Source organism: Crinia signifera, chromosome 3, assembly GCF_055691185.1.
Source record: "Crinia signifera chromosome 3, ASM5569118v1, whole genome shotgun sequence".
In the NCBI taxonomy this organism is placed as follows: Eukaryota; Metazoa; Chordata; class Amphibia; order Anura; family Myobatrachidae; genus Crinia; species Crinia signifera.
Window position 1 is genome coordinate 107236867 of NC_139219.1, and position 18667 is coordinate 107255533.

Genomic DNA, 18667 nt, shown 5'->3' on the forward strand with positions numbered 1-18667 from the left:
GAACCAGAGATATTTGCCTTCCAGCAGCTGGTTACTGCTCCAGCTCCACACACCTGGTATGTAGTTTTATATACTCGTTGGCAGATTGCTCTGCCTCCTGAACTCTGATCCCCTAGTACCCAGTACCATTTGGTAGGTGGGATTCTCTAGTTTTTAATTCCATTAAAAGTTAAGAAATCTAGTTTCAGGGACTGGAGATATCTGCAGTCAAGCAAGCTGTCCTCCCACCAGAAAATTCTGAATAATAAGCCCAATCCACTATACACCCCTCCTCTGCGTATTAAACATCCTCTACCACCCTGGAAGTTATGTATCAGGACCCCTTCATTCATCCCAATGCCCCCTTCTCCCACTCCACCTCCCACCATCTGTGCAGTAAAGGGGTAATTAGTGGAAATTACTGACCCAGGCCCTACATGCTGAGCGGTTGATATAATACCCCCTACCACCCGCGGGACATCAAAGCTTCTACTCATAGCACCCCCCACCCCTACCTCTGGAGGATCGGCAATACATTGCTATGCCCAGGGGTCTACACTGCTGTTAAATATATATATATGTATATATATATGTGCTGGATGACTGGCACTCAGGTGAGAACGGGGTTTCAAGGTGCCTTGGTGCGCTGGACACCTGGTCTCCCAGGTAATGCAGAAGGTGGTGTAGAGCAGGCACTCGTCGGACTTAGCAATCACAGAAAAAAACGGACACAAGGGTCTTGCAGTTTACAGCAACGTTTCAAGCTTTACTCGCTTTTCATCAGGCTTAATACAACATATATCAAACAGCATTTAAATACACCTTACCTCCACCGTGCTCCCCAGTCACCGTGCACGCCGCCCGTCCAGTTCCGGGTCCGTCCCCGATGACGTCACCACGCCTACGGCGCACAAAGGCTCCGTAACCCGGCTGGGCGGGTGGTTGCCCGGCAACCTGTAACAAACAAACGTGTTAAAAACAATCTGTAGAAAATACACAAAGAACAGACAATCGTAATGCACCAGCTGTGCATAACTGTGAGAGACTGTACATAAAGCAGGCTGAGTTACATAATGCATAATGGCGGCATGTAATAGAACATGTCTACGTAAATAGAGAAAGGAAACACGTAAGTCCCATATAAACAGAGGGGTATAAGAACCAACCTACATCCTGGGGACAATAAAAGAGGCCCATAACAACAATGGAGGCCCAAAGCAAAAAGAGTCACATGACAAAAAAGAGTCACGGCCCCTGACACAAATGTTCGACCTGTACTGTCGACATGTGGAATGTGAATGCGATCACAGAAAGCAGTGGAAGCTGCAATACTCGTTGAGGCCCGCTGGGAACACCGTATTCAAACGGTGAATCCAGCGGGTCTCACACTGCAACAGGAGTCTGTCACGATCACCACCTCTTTGATTAGCAGGAATTTGGTCAATTATCTTGTACCTCAGGGTTGACAAATTGTGTCCCAATTCCCTAAAATGTCTGGGAACAGGCTGTTCATTGGCCGCAGGTTTTCCCTCAAGGGATTGCCTGATCGTGGACCTATGTGTACCCATGCGTTCTTTAAAGGTCCTTGTGGTCTTCCCCACATAGAGGAGACCACAAGGACATCTGATAATATAAACCACCATATAAACCATATAAAAAAATTTGGTCCCAATAAAAGTGGTTCACCTGCCTCTGGACCGACCATCTTGTCTGCAGAGACTCCATCATGCATAGGAAAGTCAGTACAAAAGTCCCAGCCCATAGCTATTGTCGCTGGGTGTGCTCTTTTTAACAGGTATGCTCCTGGAATCTTAGCTTCTACAGCAATGGAATCCAGGCTTGATTCTGTCTTGAATTCCGATTCAGAGATCGATGGTTGTCCAGTGTCTACTCAATCTGTCAAGAGTCCTGCCTATGCTCAGTCATGCGATACTACTTCTTCTTCTCCAGTGCCAAATGTTACCAAAAATGAAACCGTAATCCTTCCCTTAGATGCGGACTCCAACTCAGATTACAACTCTGAAGTCGATGACATGCCTTTAGTTGAGGGCACCATTAGTTCAGACAATATTTTTGGTATTACTGTGTTTACTCCTAGGCAACCTGGGAAGAAGAAGAATAAGTCTTGTCGGAGACATTGAGTCTGTTTTTGTTCCTGTTTTGTTCTTGGCTCCCCTTGATCGAGCTGGGGTGTCCGGAGTCCACCTTTTTTAGGGGGGAGGGGGGGGGGTTTCTGTTATGATCCGCCTCCAGCGGATCGGTGTAATGTGCAATTCACATATTCTGTGTGTAGTTTGTCTGTTTTCCCTGGATTCTGCTCCCTGGGTTTATTCCAGCCTGTGTTTGTGTTTGCTCGCTGGTGGCCTCCAGTGGTAAGCCTGGGCCATTGCAGCTCACTGTATGTGATGTGTCTAATTAGGCTTCAAGCCTGCAGTGCTCACCTGCAGGCAATGTGTAATCAGCACCACATTGTGCTCACTATATAAATCCTCTGGTTATTCAGTCCCATGCCGGTTATAGTTCTTTCCTGTGTGTCCAGAGTGTTCCCGGTTCCTTGGCATTACCCCACCTGTCCAGTCTGTTGGTTCCCGTGTCCTGAGGCTTGTCCTGCCTGTCAAGCTCAGTTTGCCTGTCCAGTGGGTTCACCTCAGCATTCAGCGATCCAGCCCTGATCCTGTCTCATCCTCCGCTCAGTAGCATTCCTGTTTTCCAGCAGATTCCTATCTCTCAGATAAGTTGGGGATCTCTTCCTTATCACGCTTGCTGTTTACCATCTCAGCTGTGTATAGGTACATAGGTCACTGGAATTGTCTACTGTTGCCATTTCATTGTTATTTACCACCACAGAGCATTGTTGCCATTTATTGTTTATATATTGTGTATTGTTACACCCGTTTAGTTTTATTACATCAATTGAGTATTGTTACTCCTGCATTGCCCTCAGTCGTGTCTGCCCCTAGAGCCACATCAGGCTCCTTAGCCTTTGGGGGGATCAGTGGCCCACAGGTCACCTTAGTTAGTCTGTCCTCTTGTTTCTGGTCCGTCTCCATGCGTGCTCTTTCCCAACATAAGACCTGCCTGTAACGGAGTCTGGGCGGACCTAATTCGCCCTTACAGGCGGGGACGGGTACAGGCGAAGCCTAGCCCTGCACGCACCTGAGGACGCTAGGCCAGGACAACAGAGTTAGGGAGCGTGGCCACTGATTCTCCCCTAACACACTGAGGTCCCCATCGCACACCCACACAGCTGAAGATAAAACCTGTTGTCAGACACAAAATAATTTCTCTCTAGGGTTAATTTAAGTAATTGCATAAAGAGTGAGATCCTGGGCCCCTTATATAGAGGATCATCAGTAATAAGTGCACAGACCGCCGCAAGCCTCCCCTCATAGGGAATACATGTATAGAGGCTCGCGACGTTGATGGTGCACAGCAGGCAGCCGTCAGGAACCACATTAACCTGTGCCAATTTGTTGAGAAGAGAGTTTGTGTCCTTGAGGTAGGTACTCAGGTTATTGCAATATACATACTTACATCCCTTGGACGTGGATGAGACATTTCTGTTTTTATATGTATCTGTCTGTTTTTTTTTGTAACATTGTATATTTATCTGATTAGTCACTGTGGTTTAGTTCACTTACGTTTTTTCACAGTATTTTGTATTATGCACGTTTTCACGATTGATTTGTTACTCAGTGCACTGACAGTTATTTTTGGACCTTTGAGTCTAACACTGTAGACATTGGATTAGTTTTGCTGTTAACAATGTCCTGATTATATGTATTTAATTTTCACAGCCACATTATATGTATGAACACGCCCACCTGTGAGGCTAGCTACACGCCCCCCCTCCACAACGGAGCAGTGACGTCACGACACCAGCGCCGGGAGGCGACGGAGGCGTGGAGGCTGAGCGTAGCGGGAAGGGGATAAAGGTATGATATTGTATGTTCATTCTTTGTCTTTCTGCACCTTGAAAAAGAAGCCAAGCGCTTCGAAATGTTGGGAGACATCCAGTTTTCTGGTCTCCTTTATTGTTTGAACGAGTGCCGCTGTCACCCAGTCACTATATATATATATATATATATATATATATATATATATAGTCATACACACACATATTGCACACACACACTACAAACGTGCATTGCTAGATATAATTATACAGGGTAACATCACCCATTTGCACCCACATTACTTGGGAGTTACAGTACAAGGGGATAGTGGCATTACCTATTGGGCAAGGTGGTAGTTGCTGCTGTGGGCACTTGGGGTGAGGGCTCCTGACCAATGAGGCCAGAGTACTTAAGACAAGGGGGAGCCCTAGCAAATGACTATGGGCTGGTCAGACTTTTTTTTTAAAGTGCCAATCATTTCCAAGTCACGTTTTTTCCTTGTAATTGAATGCTTCTTTAAAAAAGATTGTATGACATCCTACACGGGCGCTGAAGGCAGACGCTATTACATCCGGCCCATAGTTATTTTTAGGGGCCCACCTTGTCTTGAATACATACATACATACAAACACACACAAACATAGCATGTATATATACACACATAGCATACATATTCACACAGCATACTTATATACACAGACATACAACATACATAAATGAAGGGTAAATACACATGCAGCATAACTACAAACATACAAACAGCATGCATACACACAAAACCCACACACAGCATATCCTATACACACATACAGCATGCATAAACACAACACACACATATAGCATATAAGACATACAGTACACATCATATACACACATGCAGCATACCTACAAACAAAGTGTACATATAACATGATAAACACAACAAACAAACACACACCATATCCTTTACACACATACAGGATGCATAAATACAACACACACAGCATATACACACACATGCAGCATACCTACATACTGTATAGCACACACACTGCCACCCCTCCACCCTTCATGAGGCACTAACCATTGAGAAGAAGGAGGAGATCAGTGCACATGCTCAGCAGCTCCCTTCATGTCTGATCTGTGCGGGGAGCTCTGCCATTTGAGCTCTCTGAGCCTTATTCTAGGTCACTCTTTCTGACAAAATCCTTCTTAGATGGACAAAACCATGTGCACTGCAGGTGGGGCAGATGTTACTTGTGCAGAGATAATTCAATTTGGGTGGGGTTTTACTTCAAAGTGAGATCTATATTGCAGTGTAAAAATAAAGCAGCCAGTATTTACCCTGCACAGAAACAAAATAACTCACCCAAATCTAATTATCTCTGCATATTTTGCATCTGCCCCCCCAGCAGTGCATATGGTTTTGTGCATCTAAGAAGGAATTTGTCAGAAAGAGTGAACTAGAATAAGGCCCTCTGTGAGGAGTGGCCCTGGCCAGAGATGCAGACAAGGTTGTCTCCTTGTCTGCAGCGGCCGGGGAAGGGGGGGGGGGGGGTTGCGGGGGTCGGGCTTCGTGTTGTGACATCAAGGCAATGCAAGGAGTGCTCTACAAGCTATTAAAGTAAAGCCAGGCTACCACATTCAGTAAGTGACAAAATATGCACATGTGAAACATTGGTTGCTTAAGGGTAGAAGGGCCTGGGTTTGATTCCCGGGGTTTAGGGGTAGAATCTTGTGGTTTAGTGGAAGAATTATCCCCTGCCATGAGGGAGGCCTGGCTCTGAAAAGGGAACAAACACCACCCAACCTGGTGCTCGGGGCAAATGACCCTGAGATTATGGGGGAAATTTACTAAGAATACGAATACGATATTTCGTATTCGTATTCTTAATACGAATGAATACGACTGCATAGGCTGTTTCAGCTGTATGCAAATTCGTGTTCCGGAGGATAATTTACAAAGCAGTCAGATACGACTGCTTTGTAAACCTCCGATGGCGTACTTATTCGTATTAGCGGCCATATATACGGCCGCTAATACGAATTCGTACAGGCAGTCGGCACAGATCAGTCAGATCCGTGCAGGCTGCAGTGTGTAAAAAAAAATAGAAAAATAAATAATAAAAACGGCGTGGGGTCCCCCCCCACAGCCGTAACCAGCACCAGGCTGAAAAAAACGGGGCTGGTAATAAAAAATAAGGAAACCAACCAAATAGGGTTTCCCCGATTTTTTTTAAAACCAGCCCCAGGCTCCAGGGCTGGGGCTGGTTCCCAAAATACGAGGGACAAAATGAGTAGGGGTCCCCTGTATTTTAAGAACCAGCCCCAGGCCCAACCAGTCAGCAGGGTAATGCCACAGCCAGGGGGAGACTTTTTATACAAGTCCCCCTGGCCAAAGCATTCATCCCTACTGATCAGTCAGCCTGGCCAGGGGCCCTGGGAGATTGGGGACCCCCCCAATAAATCGGTCCCCCGTCCAGGACTTACCTGACCAAGCTGAAGCCTAGTGTTAAACCAGCCCTGGAGCCTGGGGCTGGTTTTAAAAAATCGGGGAACCATTATTTGCCGGGTTTCCTGATTTTTTTTTATTACTAGCCCTGGCTCTTTCAGCCTGGTGCTGGTTACGGCTGTGGGGGGGGGACCCCACGCCGTTTTTTAAATGTATTTATTTTAACATTTTTTACACTGAAGCCTGCACGGATCTGACTGATCCGTGCAGGCTAAAGCCAAATACGACAGGAAAATGAAGTGTATTTTCCTGCCGCATTTGCCCGGCCATTCGTGGCTGTTTTACGCCAATTAGCGGCCGTAATTTTAATACGGCCGCTTAGTAAATCAGGAATCACCATTCTTATGAATGGTGATTCCTGTCGTATTCTATTGATGGTGTATTCATTTGTATTTGTAAATACGAATGTCCCATCAATACGAATACGAAAATTCATATTTTTGGCATAGTAAATGCCAAAAATACGAATACGCCCCCAAAAATTGTATTTTCCTATGAAAATATGAATTTTTTTTCTACGAATTCATCTTAGTAAATTCCCCCCTATGAGTCTTATGCGCTACTGACTCAGCTAGCCAGTCTCGGTTAAAGTGTTGTGGCATCTAGACAAGGCAAGGATTGCTCTTCAAGCAATTAAACCAAAGCCAGGTTTCCACATTCAGTAGATCTTGAGAATCCTGCATGGTTTCACACACTGGTGTACACCACTGTTAAGTGACAAATAAAACACATGATTGGTGATGTAGTGGTACAATTCTCACCTGCTGAATTCTGGGAAAAACAACACTTAACATGACCCTTAGATTAAGAGTCTCATGCGCTACCGAGTCAGCTAGCTGGGCCTGGTTACAGTGTTGCAACATTAAGGCAAGGCAAGTCAAGCCAAGGAGTTCCCTATATGCTATTAAAGTAAAGCCATAAAAAACTTTTAATAACTTCCACATCCAGAAGTAAAAAACATACCAGATAAAAATGGATAAAAAATGGTGAGGGTATCACTCAGACTACTGGAGAGGGACAGTAATTAAATGCAAGGTCTACAACCTGGAGGGTCTTCCTGATGATCCGACCAGGGAGTATGCCGACCAAAGTCCCAGACTGGATATCAGTAGTCCAGAGCGAATCCTTCCTCTGTTCACACACAACGCGTTTCGATCCACTCTGAGATCTTCTTCAAGGTGTACAGAGGAATGTATGGGTCAGGGTTTATATACCCTATATACAGGAAGTTAGATGACTTCCTGTTCCTGTGTCTCAGTGAATGTTATAACATACAATTCATGTGTAACTTCAATTTTAGGGCATATAAAGCTCATTTAAAAGCTTGGGTCAATTTCCTGAAAAATATATAAAGCACAATATAGCGCTGTCGCACTAAATAAGTATATAGATGATGCCGGGAGAAGTGATAGCCGGAAGTGCTGTGCGTTACACTGCACCCATTTCTGCGTATCACACGGCCGGATGTTCTGTAGCCGGGCAAGGTGTGTGCCGCGCATCATTCTGATGCAATGCGGCGCGCCTACTAGTGACGGGCATGTCATGAAATGTGCGTTCCAACGCACAGAGGTACTTCCTAATAGTGCGTTCCACAGCACAAATGGACCGCGATCTCTGTTACATCGCGTCCTTAGATAACAAAAGGTGCAGATCCCCTTCCTCTTATTGCATTCCACCGAAACTTCCTTATTATGCGTGCCATGGACTACTTAACTCATGTTTCAGGAAAAATGACCCACACTGTACAAATATTGCACAATACATAATAAAATCTATAAAAATATTATAAATTGACAGTATTAAAACAATCTAGGAGTGATACATCTAGAAAATATACAAAATTAAAAAATAAGCAGCATATTTACAATACAAGCAGAACTGTACAATACAAAAATTAAAAAAAACAACATAATCAGTTCCAAATGGTGTAATCCATTTTCTTCCGGTCTTTCCATATTGTATATTACAAAGAAAGAGAAACATGCCTCAGATGACAAGAAACCATTATAGAAACCATTTCAATTAGAAATCACTATCATGACCCCCTGGTGACAAAGGGGGTTATTCTAGTCCATTCTTTCTGACAAAATCCTTCTTAGATGGACAAAACCATGTGCACTGCGGGTGGGGCAGATGTAACTTGTGCAGAGAGAATTAGATTTGGGTGGGGTTTTTCTTCAAAGTGAGATCTATATTGAAGTGTAAAATCATGCAGTCAGTATTTTCCCTGCACAGAAACAAAATAACTCACCCAAATCTAATTCTCTCTGCACATGTTACATCTGCCCCCCTGCAGTGCACATGGTTTTGTCCATCTAAGAAGGATTTTGTCAGAAAGAATGAACTAGAATAAACCCCAAAGTTCTGAACTCAAAGATATACTCCGTCTCCGTTTTTGCCAATCTACTTCCCACATCTTTATCTCTTACATCTGTAGCAATAGTTTTTAGTCCGAAAAAAAACAGATATGTAAGCAGGGGAGCAATTATGTTTGGCCTTAAAATGGGCAGACAACGCATGCGTTTCCGCTCCTTTTTTTATATTTCGCACGTGTTCCTGTTATGGTTTTCGCCTGGGCTCTGGGTGATACGACAGCTGGCAGGATGGAAAAGGTCAGGCGTGAGCCCGCAGCTGGGACCGCTGTTTAGAACGGCCACAGCGAAACCTCTGTTGAGTCCCCCGGGCAGATGGAATACCCCTGCAAGTGCTAGGCTTCGCCTGTAGCCGCCGCGTTCGACAGAGCCAGTTAGGCCGGCTCTGACCTCGATGCAGCCAGGTGTTAGGTAATGACAAGGGGTGAGCAATCGCCAGGGGGTAGCTCAAAAGGATGATCTGGCTAAAGGACCTAGCTGGAAAAAGACCCCTGACTACCGGCACCAGGCCAAGGACGGGAGTTGTGACCCAGTCGCAGACACAAGAGATACAATAGGGAATCTCGGAACAGGGGCACACCAAGACAAGTGATTCCCCAAAACCGGTTGCAGATGGAAAGGGAAACACCCCTGCCTGATGGAAGCTAGGGCGACAGACAATAACAAAACAGGAGGAACAGCTGGAAAAATGACACAAAGGAATAACGACGGACCCACAGCGGGGAACAGCCACGGCGGGCAAATGAATAATAAAAGATAGAACCACCGGGCTCCAAAGGAGCACTTACGTGACCCACAGGGAGAAGAGGGAAGTGGATCAGGCGCAGGCTCTGGCCCAGGACTGGATGACACACCAAGCAGACTCGGAAGCAGGAAACCAGGAGAGCACTGAAATTTCTAAAGGAGAACAGCAGGAACCAGAAAGCTCCGGGGTCCGGGTATACAGGCTGATGCTACAGTGAGCAATGAGCTGCAGAGGATAAATCCTGAAATCCAAACAGCAGACGGAACAGGGAACCAGGTAGCGAAGCTGAGAGCTGACAGAGAGTTCTCTTTACAGGAAGCAGGAACTAAACATAGGTTAACAGGAAGCTATCACTGGCAGAGTACTGCAGGTGAGCCTGCCCTATAAAAGGCTCAGGTGATTAATTACACCTGAAGATTCAGGGAGCTCCCAGGCTAGTGCTTGATTAGCTTAATTATCTCACAGCCTAGTGAATAAATTAAGCTCCCAGAACACAAAGCTGTAATGGCAACAGACCTGCCACTGGAGGCCACCAGTGAGTCAAAATGCCAAACAGAAACTGACAGAAAACAAAACAGACTGGTTCCTGACAGTTCCGCAACGCAGGTTTTTAAGGAACGTGAAGTGCGGCCAATGTAAAATTTGTCACATGTGCATTTGATGGCATATATTACATTTTGGCTGTTACGTGTGATAAAATCACACATTTTTGCTACCTTCCCATTTATTCAGTGGTTTTATTTTTTTCCCCTTTAATTTGTCTACATGGTAGACATAGGCCACATCTATAAAAGCAATGGACCATATACTCCCGGGCGTCCTCAAGGTTTTAATCGGCTTGATGTGAGCTTATTTTTCAAATTTGGTGCTTTTCTGTAAATTCATACGGGTTTCTCCGGAATTAGATCTTTCAATACCCTCCTCCCTCCTGTTCTCACAGCACTCTTCTTGTATTTCAACTACAGCTCTCTTACTCATCTACAATCTATACCTGCATCTATTCTTATTCACTTCCTATATCTCAGCTGTATTGTGTACTAAGAATTGTGCTTTAATTGTGTTATGTCTACTTCTGTGTACCCTGTACTGTTCTTTTGTGTTCTATATGTACAGTACTGACTGGTGCAATCACCATGTGGTGCCGCTGATTGGCTGCCTGGGTGCTGCACAGCTCAGTAATGATATGTTCCCCATGTCTGTATCCCTCATTAGAGTACATCTAGTATATATATCAGTACTGTTACTGGCTACCTAGCTGGCTGTGCAATCACCATGTGGCGCCGCTGATTGGCTGCCTGGGTGTTGCACAGCTCAGTAATTATATGTTCCCCATGTCTGTGTCCCTCATTAGAGTACATATAGTATATATATCAGTACTGTTACCGGCTGTGCCATCACCATGTGGTGCCGCTGAATGGCTGCCTGGGTACTGCACAGCTCGTTAAATATGTTCCCCATGTTTGTGTCCCTTATTAGAATGCGTCTTGTGCATATCTGTATGTGTGATGTACATCTGTACTGCCAGTGTTGCCTGTTCCTTGTACTGATAACCCTTTGTATTGCAGTATGTGCATTGTTATTTTTCAAAATATGTTTTATTGAACCTCACAAGTCATAAATGATACATACAATGAGCAGATATAAAAGGTATCGAGTGAGGAACAATTCACCATTTTCAAATGTTCCAAAACACGTATAAACCGAGGAAGGAACATAATATGGTAACTCTATTAGTAATTCAATGGACATAATATTGGTGTAAGGATACATATGGCGTGTGTGAAGCCAGTGGCATCACCAATCATTGAGAAGGGGCGTTACCAAAAACAATCAGCAATAGCAAATATAATCATAAGAAGAAAAGATAGAAAAAAAATAAAATAAAAACAAAGAACAACAACATCAACTATCCGCTCCCAACTCCAAGCCAACAACCCATTCATGGATCGATCCAGCCGTCCAGCAGGAAAGAAGAAAGAGAGGGAGGGGGATATGTGAAAGAGGAAGAGAGCAGGTAAGAGAGTAACATAGGCCTAGTAGTTAGATAACTATAGGGGGTCTGTTCTGAAAAACCTGAAGATTGTACCATGAGGTGGACTGGAAGCAGGTCTGGATGGCCTCCTTGGTCCTGGGGAGGCAAGGTCTGAATGTATTTGTCCCACACCTGGAACAGGACCGAGGTCATGGATTCTTTATGAAGAGATGCCTCCAACCAGTCCATGGTAAATAGGAAAAGTAATCGAGAAGTTGCCATCTCCAAAGAGGGGGCAGTGTCATGTATCCACTGCTGTAGAACAGCCTTCCTACCCACCGCTGATAAGAGTGCACCCCAGGACCCCACCCCTGTATATCTAATGCCGTGTATTTCCATACACATTAGAAGGCCAGAGACCCCTTCTGCGCCTGGTGGTAGCACCCACGCCCACCTGTCCTGTATATTGGTTTTAATTAGGTTCCTGACATTTCTTAGACTGCATGCAGAGCAAGGTGAGACCTGCACAAATGTTTAATGGATTATCAGATGGGGGGGGGGGGGTGCATTTCTGGGTTGTGGGCCCCCCTGGGCTGGTGTGGCTGTTTGTAATTCATTTCTCACCTTTACCTCTCACTACTTCACCTCTCACTACTTTATCTCTCATTTTTTTACCTCTCACTTACTTACCCCTGCTATCTTTAGCAGCCTCTCTCACTAACCTATCCTCACTTTGTTTCACTATATATTTCTTTCAGTCTTGTGTTGCCCTGGGGTCACTTGGCTGCACCATTTTGGGGTGCCCTGTGCCCTAGATTTGTACCCCCCAAAATGTTAGGGACTTGCCCGACTAATGAGGTCACCTGGACGCGGTGGGCAAGCCGTTACTTATGGCCATAAATAAGCGAAGAACCTCACTAAAAATGCAAAATTTTATTGCAAAATTTTTAAATTGGGAGTTTAATTTGTGCACCTGCACCTTTGACTTTGTATGCAGTTCTACTGAAAGGTCTCTGCAGGGTCGCACCTCTCAATTGGTGTGCACCCCAGGACCCCACCCCTGTAAGTTTTTTATCATGTTTGGGGACATCAGTTTGGTCTGCAACATATCCAAATAAAGCCCAGGAGTCACTACAGTTAAAGGTCAGTTTCAATGAGGAGACAGCATAATTATGCAGGGTGTTCCAGAAGGTTTGAATATGGGGGCAGGACCATAGGCAATGGAATAGGTCAGCCCCATGTGAGTGACATTTTGGGCAGTCAGAGGAATCAGCAGTACCCATCAGGTGGCAATGTTTAGGGGAAAAGTATGCCCTATGGAGGATCTTGTAGGACATTTCTTGATAAGAGCTAGCAGGGATGAGCCTCAGATTTAAAAGGAATGTGGATAAAATGGTGTCAGGGTCAAGGGTCGAGGTTTGTGAAGTCCATTTGTGGAGACTCGAAAGGTCCCAATCAGGATCCAATTCGGGGCGTATTCGTGCATATAATGTAGATATGGTATGTGTACAGGTGCGGATGACGGAATCAAGAGGGTTCGTAATGTCTTGAGGTGTAAGTTTGGGCAGTATGGATCTTAAGTAGTGAATGGCTTGGAGGTAAGCAAATTTATGTTGAGGAGTCAAATGAAAGCGTGACATGGCTTCGTCGAAAGAAATAAAAGGAGACATGGCTTTGCCGTTCTGAAATTCTAGGTTGCCAACTAAAGGGAGAGACAGGGAGTGATAACATTTTAAATGTAGAGATTTCCTAGCACGTCGCCATGCATAAACAGTGGAAGAAAGGAGGAGATTATCGTATTGGTTGGATTTTAATTGGGAGGGTTTAGCATGTAAAATAAAGCTAAGAGAAAGGGGGTAGCAAAGCTGGGAGTCTAGAGATACATCTGTAAAGATGTTAGAGTCCGTAATCCAATCTACTGCAAAGCGAAGAATACAGGCTAGGTTATAATATTTAATGTTGGGCAAGTTGACACCACCTCTTTGCGTAGTTTGCATTAATTTATAAAGGCTAATCCTAGGTTTTTTAGAGTTCCAAATGAATTTAGAGATCATGGCATTAAGTGCTGACAGGTCAGATTTGGTAAGCAAAATTGGGGTCATTTGTAAAATATATAAAAGCTTGGGGAAGCTAGCCATTTTAAAGAGATTACAGCACTCTAGAAAGTTAAGAGGCAGATTTTGCCAGAGAGCAAGTTCCTGTTTTATTTTTTGAATAACAGGAGTGATGTTACAGGTATATAGGTTATGGGGATGTGGGGGAAGAATAATGCCTAGAAAAGTAATGTGAGAGGGAGCCCATTTAAAGGGAAAAGGAGCGGACCATCCTGCCCGTGCATGGCCAAATATGGCCAGAACTTCGGATTTTTGAAAATTAATTGAAAATCCAGCAAAGGAGGAAAATCTGTTAATTGTGTCAATTTTGTCAATAAGAAAAGGAACAGAATATTTGGGATTGGATAGAAAGAGGAGAACATCATCAGCAAAAGCCACTGTACATAACTCCCTAGTGCCTATAGAAATACCTTGTAAGTGAGGTGACAATGAAATATAGCGGAGGAGCGGTTCAAGTGCTAAATTAAAGAGATGGGGAGATAGGGGGCATCCCTGACGGGTCCCTCTTTCAAGGGGAAAGGAGGGGGAGGTGACGTTGTTAACTGTTACTTTAGCTATGGGGTTGGTGTACAGGGAGTTAATAAGAGCTCGAAAAGACTCACCAAATAGTTGACTAGTCAGAACTCTATGGAGATGAGGCCAAGCAATCTGGTCAAAAGTGTCACGATCCGAGCTCTCAGACAGACTTTCTTACCGGCTAAGTGCCTCCGCAGGTTCAGCTTGCGGTCCAGACGTCATCTCTGCCGGCGTCCTGTCTCCCAGTGACAGTCCCCAGTGCACGGCAATCCACCTGTCCGCCGCCATTGCTCCCAGTATCCAGCATGGTGTGCACAAACACACTTTCCCGCCATAGCAGACATGGGGGCTGCCATGTTCTTCCCAGTCACATGTCTGTGCTGTCCAATCCTGTTGGTTCTGATCTCCCTGTCATACTTCCTCGGCCAATCCTGGCCACCCAGTGGGGATAAGTATGCTGGGAGCTCTCAGAACCATTGCTAGTGCTTCAGTTGTCTCCAGTGTATGGTCAGCTGTCCTTGTCTCCGTGCAAGTGTATTTCTCTGCTGGTGTTGTCTTCCATGCTGCAGTGTGTTCCAGGTTGTTCCATTTCCTGTGAAGTCCAGGTTATTCCACCGCCTGTGATCCTGCCTCTCAGCCCAGCGACCAAGCCTAGCTCCGGGACTCTGGTCCTTCCGATGCTCCAGCATCATCCACCATCGATGTCTCATCGTTAAATCCGATATTCCGGATCTCCTGCTTCCGTCCGTCATTCCGGACCCACAGTCATCTCCCGTCCGTCATTCCGGACCCACAGTCATCTCCCGTCCGTCATTCCGGACCCACAGTCATCTCCATATCCGATATCTGGATCCGATGTTCCACCATCGATACCATTCATCATACCTGTAAAGTATTGCAATCTGCATGAACTGTCATTACTCCTGCATACTTTACTGTCTGTCATTATTACAACCATCTGCAAATAAACTCCGGTTGTATTTTACCTCTGACTGCTTATTGGCTCTGGGTGCACTGTCGCGCAGTCTATGCGCAAGGGTCCTCTCCAACCTCACCGGTCCAGGTCCCCACCAGAGGTCTCAGTCTTGTCGACTGAGCCCCCTGGTGTGACAGTAAGCACTAGCCAAATGGATCCAGCCGCAAACCAAGCATCTCCACCCAGCCCTGTACAGCAACTGGCTGTTCGCTTGTATCAGCAAGAGGCTGCGCAGAGCCAAGTGATTCATTGTCTGCAAGATCTGTCTTCCCGGCTGGATAAGCTACAGACCACTCTCAGTGGCCCTGAGCCTGTCAGAGAACTTCCAAGTCCAGTTCATCCTCCTGTAATGGCTGCTGTACCTCGCCTTCATCTGTCTGTCCCCACCAAGTATGATGGGAACCCCAAGACCTGTCGAGGTTTTCTCAATCAGTGTGAGATTCATTTCGAGCTGCAACCCAGCAACTTCCCTACTGAAAGGGTCAAGATCGCCTACATCATCTCCCTCCTGTGTGGAGCAGCGTTAGAATGGGCGTCTCCCTTATGGGAAAGATCTGATGCCATCCTGTCCAATTACAAGGACTTCGTGTCAACATTCCGGCGTATCTTCGATGAGCCTGGGCGATCAGCATCTGCCTCCACTGAACTCCTCCGTCTCAGACAGGGATCCCGCTCCGTCGGGCAATATCTGGTCCAGTTCCAGATTCTGGCGTCTGAACTCTCCTGGTGTGATGGGGCCTTATACGCAGCTTTCTGGCATGGCCTATCCGATCATATTAAGGATGAACTCACTACCAGAGACTTACCCTCAGGTCTAAGTGACCTTATTTCATTGTGTATCAAAGTAGACCTACGCTTCCGAGAAAGGGCTGTAGAACGTCACAAGAGCGCTCCAGTTAAAGTGCCAACTCCTCCGCCTTCTTTACCCACTGCTCCTGCGGTCCATTCCAAAGAAGAACCAATGGAGATAAACCGTTTCCGTTTGTCTCCAGGAGAACGTCGACGTCGACGGTTGGCACAGCTCTGCCTGTATTGTGCCGATCCTGCACATCAAATTTCTGCATGCCCAAAGCGTCAGGAAAACTCCTCCTCCTAGCCCGTCAAGGAGAGGGTAGGCTAGGAGTAATTAAGTCCTCTCCATCAGCAACTGATTGTGTCCTTCCAGTTTCCCTACAAGTCAGTCAGCATTTCAAGACTGTCTCCGCACTTCTTGATTCCGGTGCCGCTGGCAACTTCGTTACTGCAGAACTGGTCCGCAAGTGGGGGTTGCCCACTGAAAGTCTTTCCAAGACTGTCTTCCTTACTGCTGTGGATGGCAGTAGGATTCCTGATGCGACAGTCTCCCGCAGAACTTTGCCACTTACAGTAAAAGTGGGAGTCCTGCACACTGAACTTTTGTCCTTCCTGGTTTTACCCCGAGCCACTCATGCTCTGGTTCTGGGTTTACCCTGGCTCCGTCTTCACAATCCTAGTCTTGATTGGAAGACATCGGAAATCCTTTCCTGGGATCCTTCCTGCTCCGGTACCTGTCTCCAAAAGGTACTCCCAGCTCGTCATTCTTCAGCCGATGCAGCAGACCTTCCGCCTCTTCCCTACCAAGAGTACTCAGATGTATTTAGCAAGTCTGGCGCTGATGTCCTACCTCCTCACAGACCGTGGGATTGCCCTATCGAACTTATCCCAGGCAAAGAACCACCCAGAGGTAGAACCTATCCTCTCTCTCTTCCAGAGACTCAAGCCATGACCAATTACATCAAGGAAAATCTGGCAAAGGGATTCATCCGTCCTTCGACTTCTCCTGCTGGCGCAGGATTCTTCTTCGTCAAGAAGAAGGATGGAGGCCTACGTCCCTGCATTGATTATCGCGGCCTCAATGACATTACAGTAAAGAACCGATATCCGTTGCCCCTCATCACCGAGCTGTTTGACCGTGTCAGCGGTGCAACCATCTTTACGAAACTCGATCTGAGGGGTGCATACAATCTCATCTGCATACGAGAGGGCGACGAGTGGAAGACGGCGTTTAATACCAGAGACGGCCACTATGAGTACCTCGTCATGCCCTTTGGGCTCAGCAATGCCCCAGCCGTGTTCCAGCACTATGTCAATGAGATTTTTCGGGACATTCTGTATCGTCATGTAGTTGTATATCTCGATGACATTTTAATCTACGCCAATAACATCACTGAACATCGTTATTGGGTCAAAGAGGTTCTGTCCCGGCTGCGAGCTAATCATCTCTACTGTAAACTGGAGAAGTGTGTCTTCGAGGTGAAGTCTATACCCTTCCTAGGGTACATTGTCTCCGGTTCTGGTCTTCAAATGGATCCAGGAAAACTGCAGGCTATCCAAGATTGGCCAATTCCCTCTTCGCTGAAAGGTATTCAACGTTTCCTGGGTTTTGCCAATTATTACAGAAAATTCATTCGTAACTTCTCTTCTATTGTGGCTCCCATCACTGCCTTGACTAAAAAGGGGTCTAATCCAGCGAAGTGGCCGGCAGAAGCCATCGAAGCCTTCCATCTGTTGAAACAGAGGTTCACTTCCACTCCTGTTTTAAGACAACCTGATACCACCTTGCCCTTTATTCTCAAGGTTGATGCCTCCTCCGTGGGTGACGGGGCAGTCCTCTCGCAGAAAGCGCCCGATGGTCGTCTTCATCCCTGTGGGTTCTACTCCCGTAAGTTCCTGCCTGCAGAGCGTAACTATGCCATCGGCGATCAAGAGCTCCTCGCCATCAAGTTGGCATTAGAAGAATGGAGATATCTTCTAGAGGGCGCTGTTCATGAGATCACAATTATCACAGACCACAAGAATCTTCTGTATCTCAAGTCTGCTCAATGTTTAAATCCCCGTCAAGCCAGATGGACACTTTTCTTTTCCAGGTTCCGTTTCAAGCTGTCGTTCTGTCCAGGGACACAAAACCGAAAAGCTGATGCCCTTTCCCGCTCATGGGAGCAAGAAAGTGAGTCTAAGTCCACACATCAACACTTTATTATTGATCCAGTGGCATTCTCCGCAACAAGAGTTTCAAATCTCACGCCCCCTACAGGGAAAAGATATGTAAAGCCAGCTCTAAGAAAGAAGTTGCTCTGTTGGGCGCATTCTTCAAAATTCGCTGGCCATGCAGGCATTCAGAAAACTTACGAGTTTATCACCAGGTCCTACTGGTGGCCGTCCCTCAAACAGGATGTACAGGACTTTGTTTCCTCTTGTGCTAAATGTGCTCAGCACAAGACCAGTCGTCAGTCTCCTCCTGGGCAATTGATGCCACTGTCAGTGCCACATCGTCCTTGGACGCATTTTTCTATGGACTTTGTAACTGATCTTCCAGAGTCTGACAAGTTCACCACCATCTGGGTGATTGTTGATCGGTTCACCAAGATGGCTCACTTCGTTCCCCTCACCGGTCTTCCGTCAGCTTCCAAGCTGTCCCAGCTCTTCATCAAAGAGATATTCAAGCTTCATGGGCTGCCTCTTGAAATCATCTCCGATAGAGGAGTCCAATTCGTAGCCAAGTTCTGGCGAAGCCTGTGCTCCCTGCTTCAAATCAAGTTAAAGTTTTCCACAGCCTACCACCCTCAAACCAATGGCCAAACGGAGAGG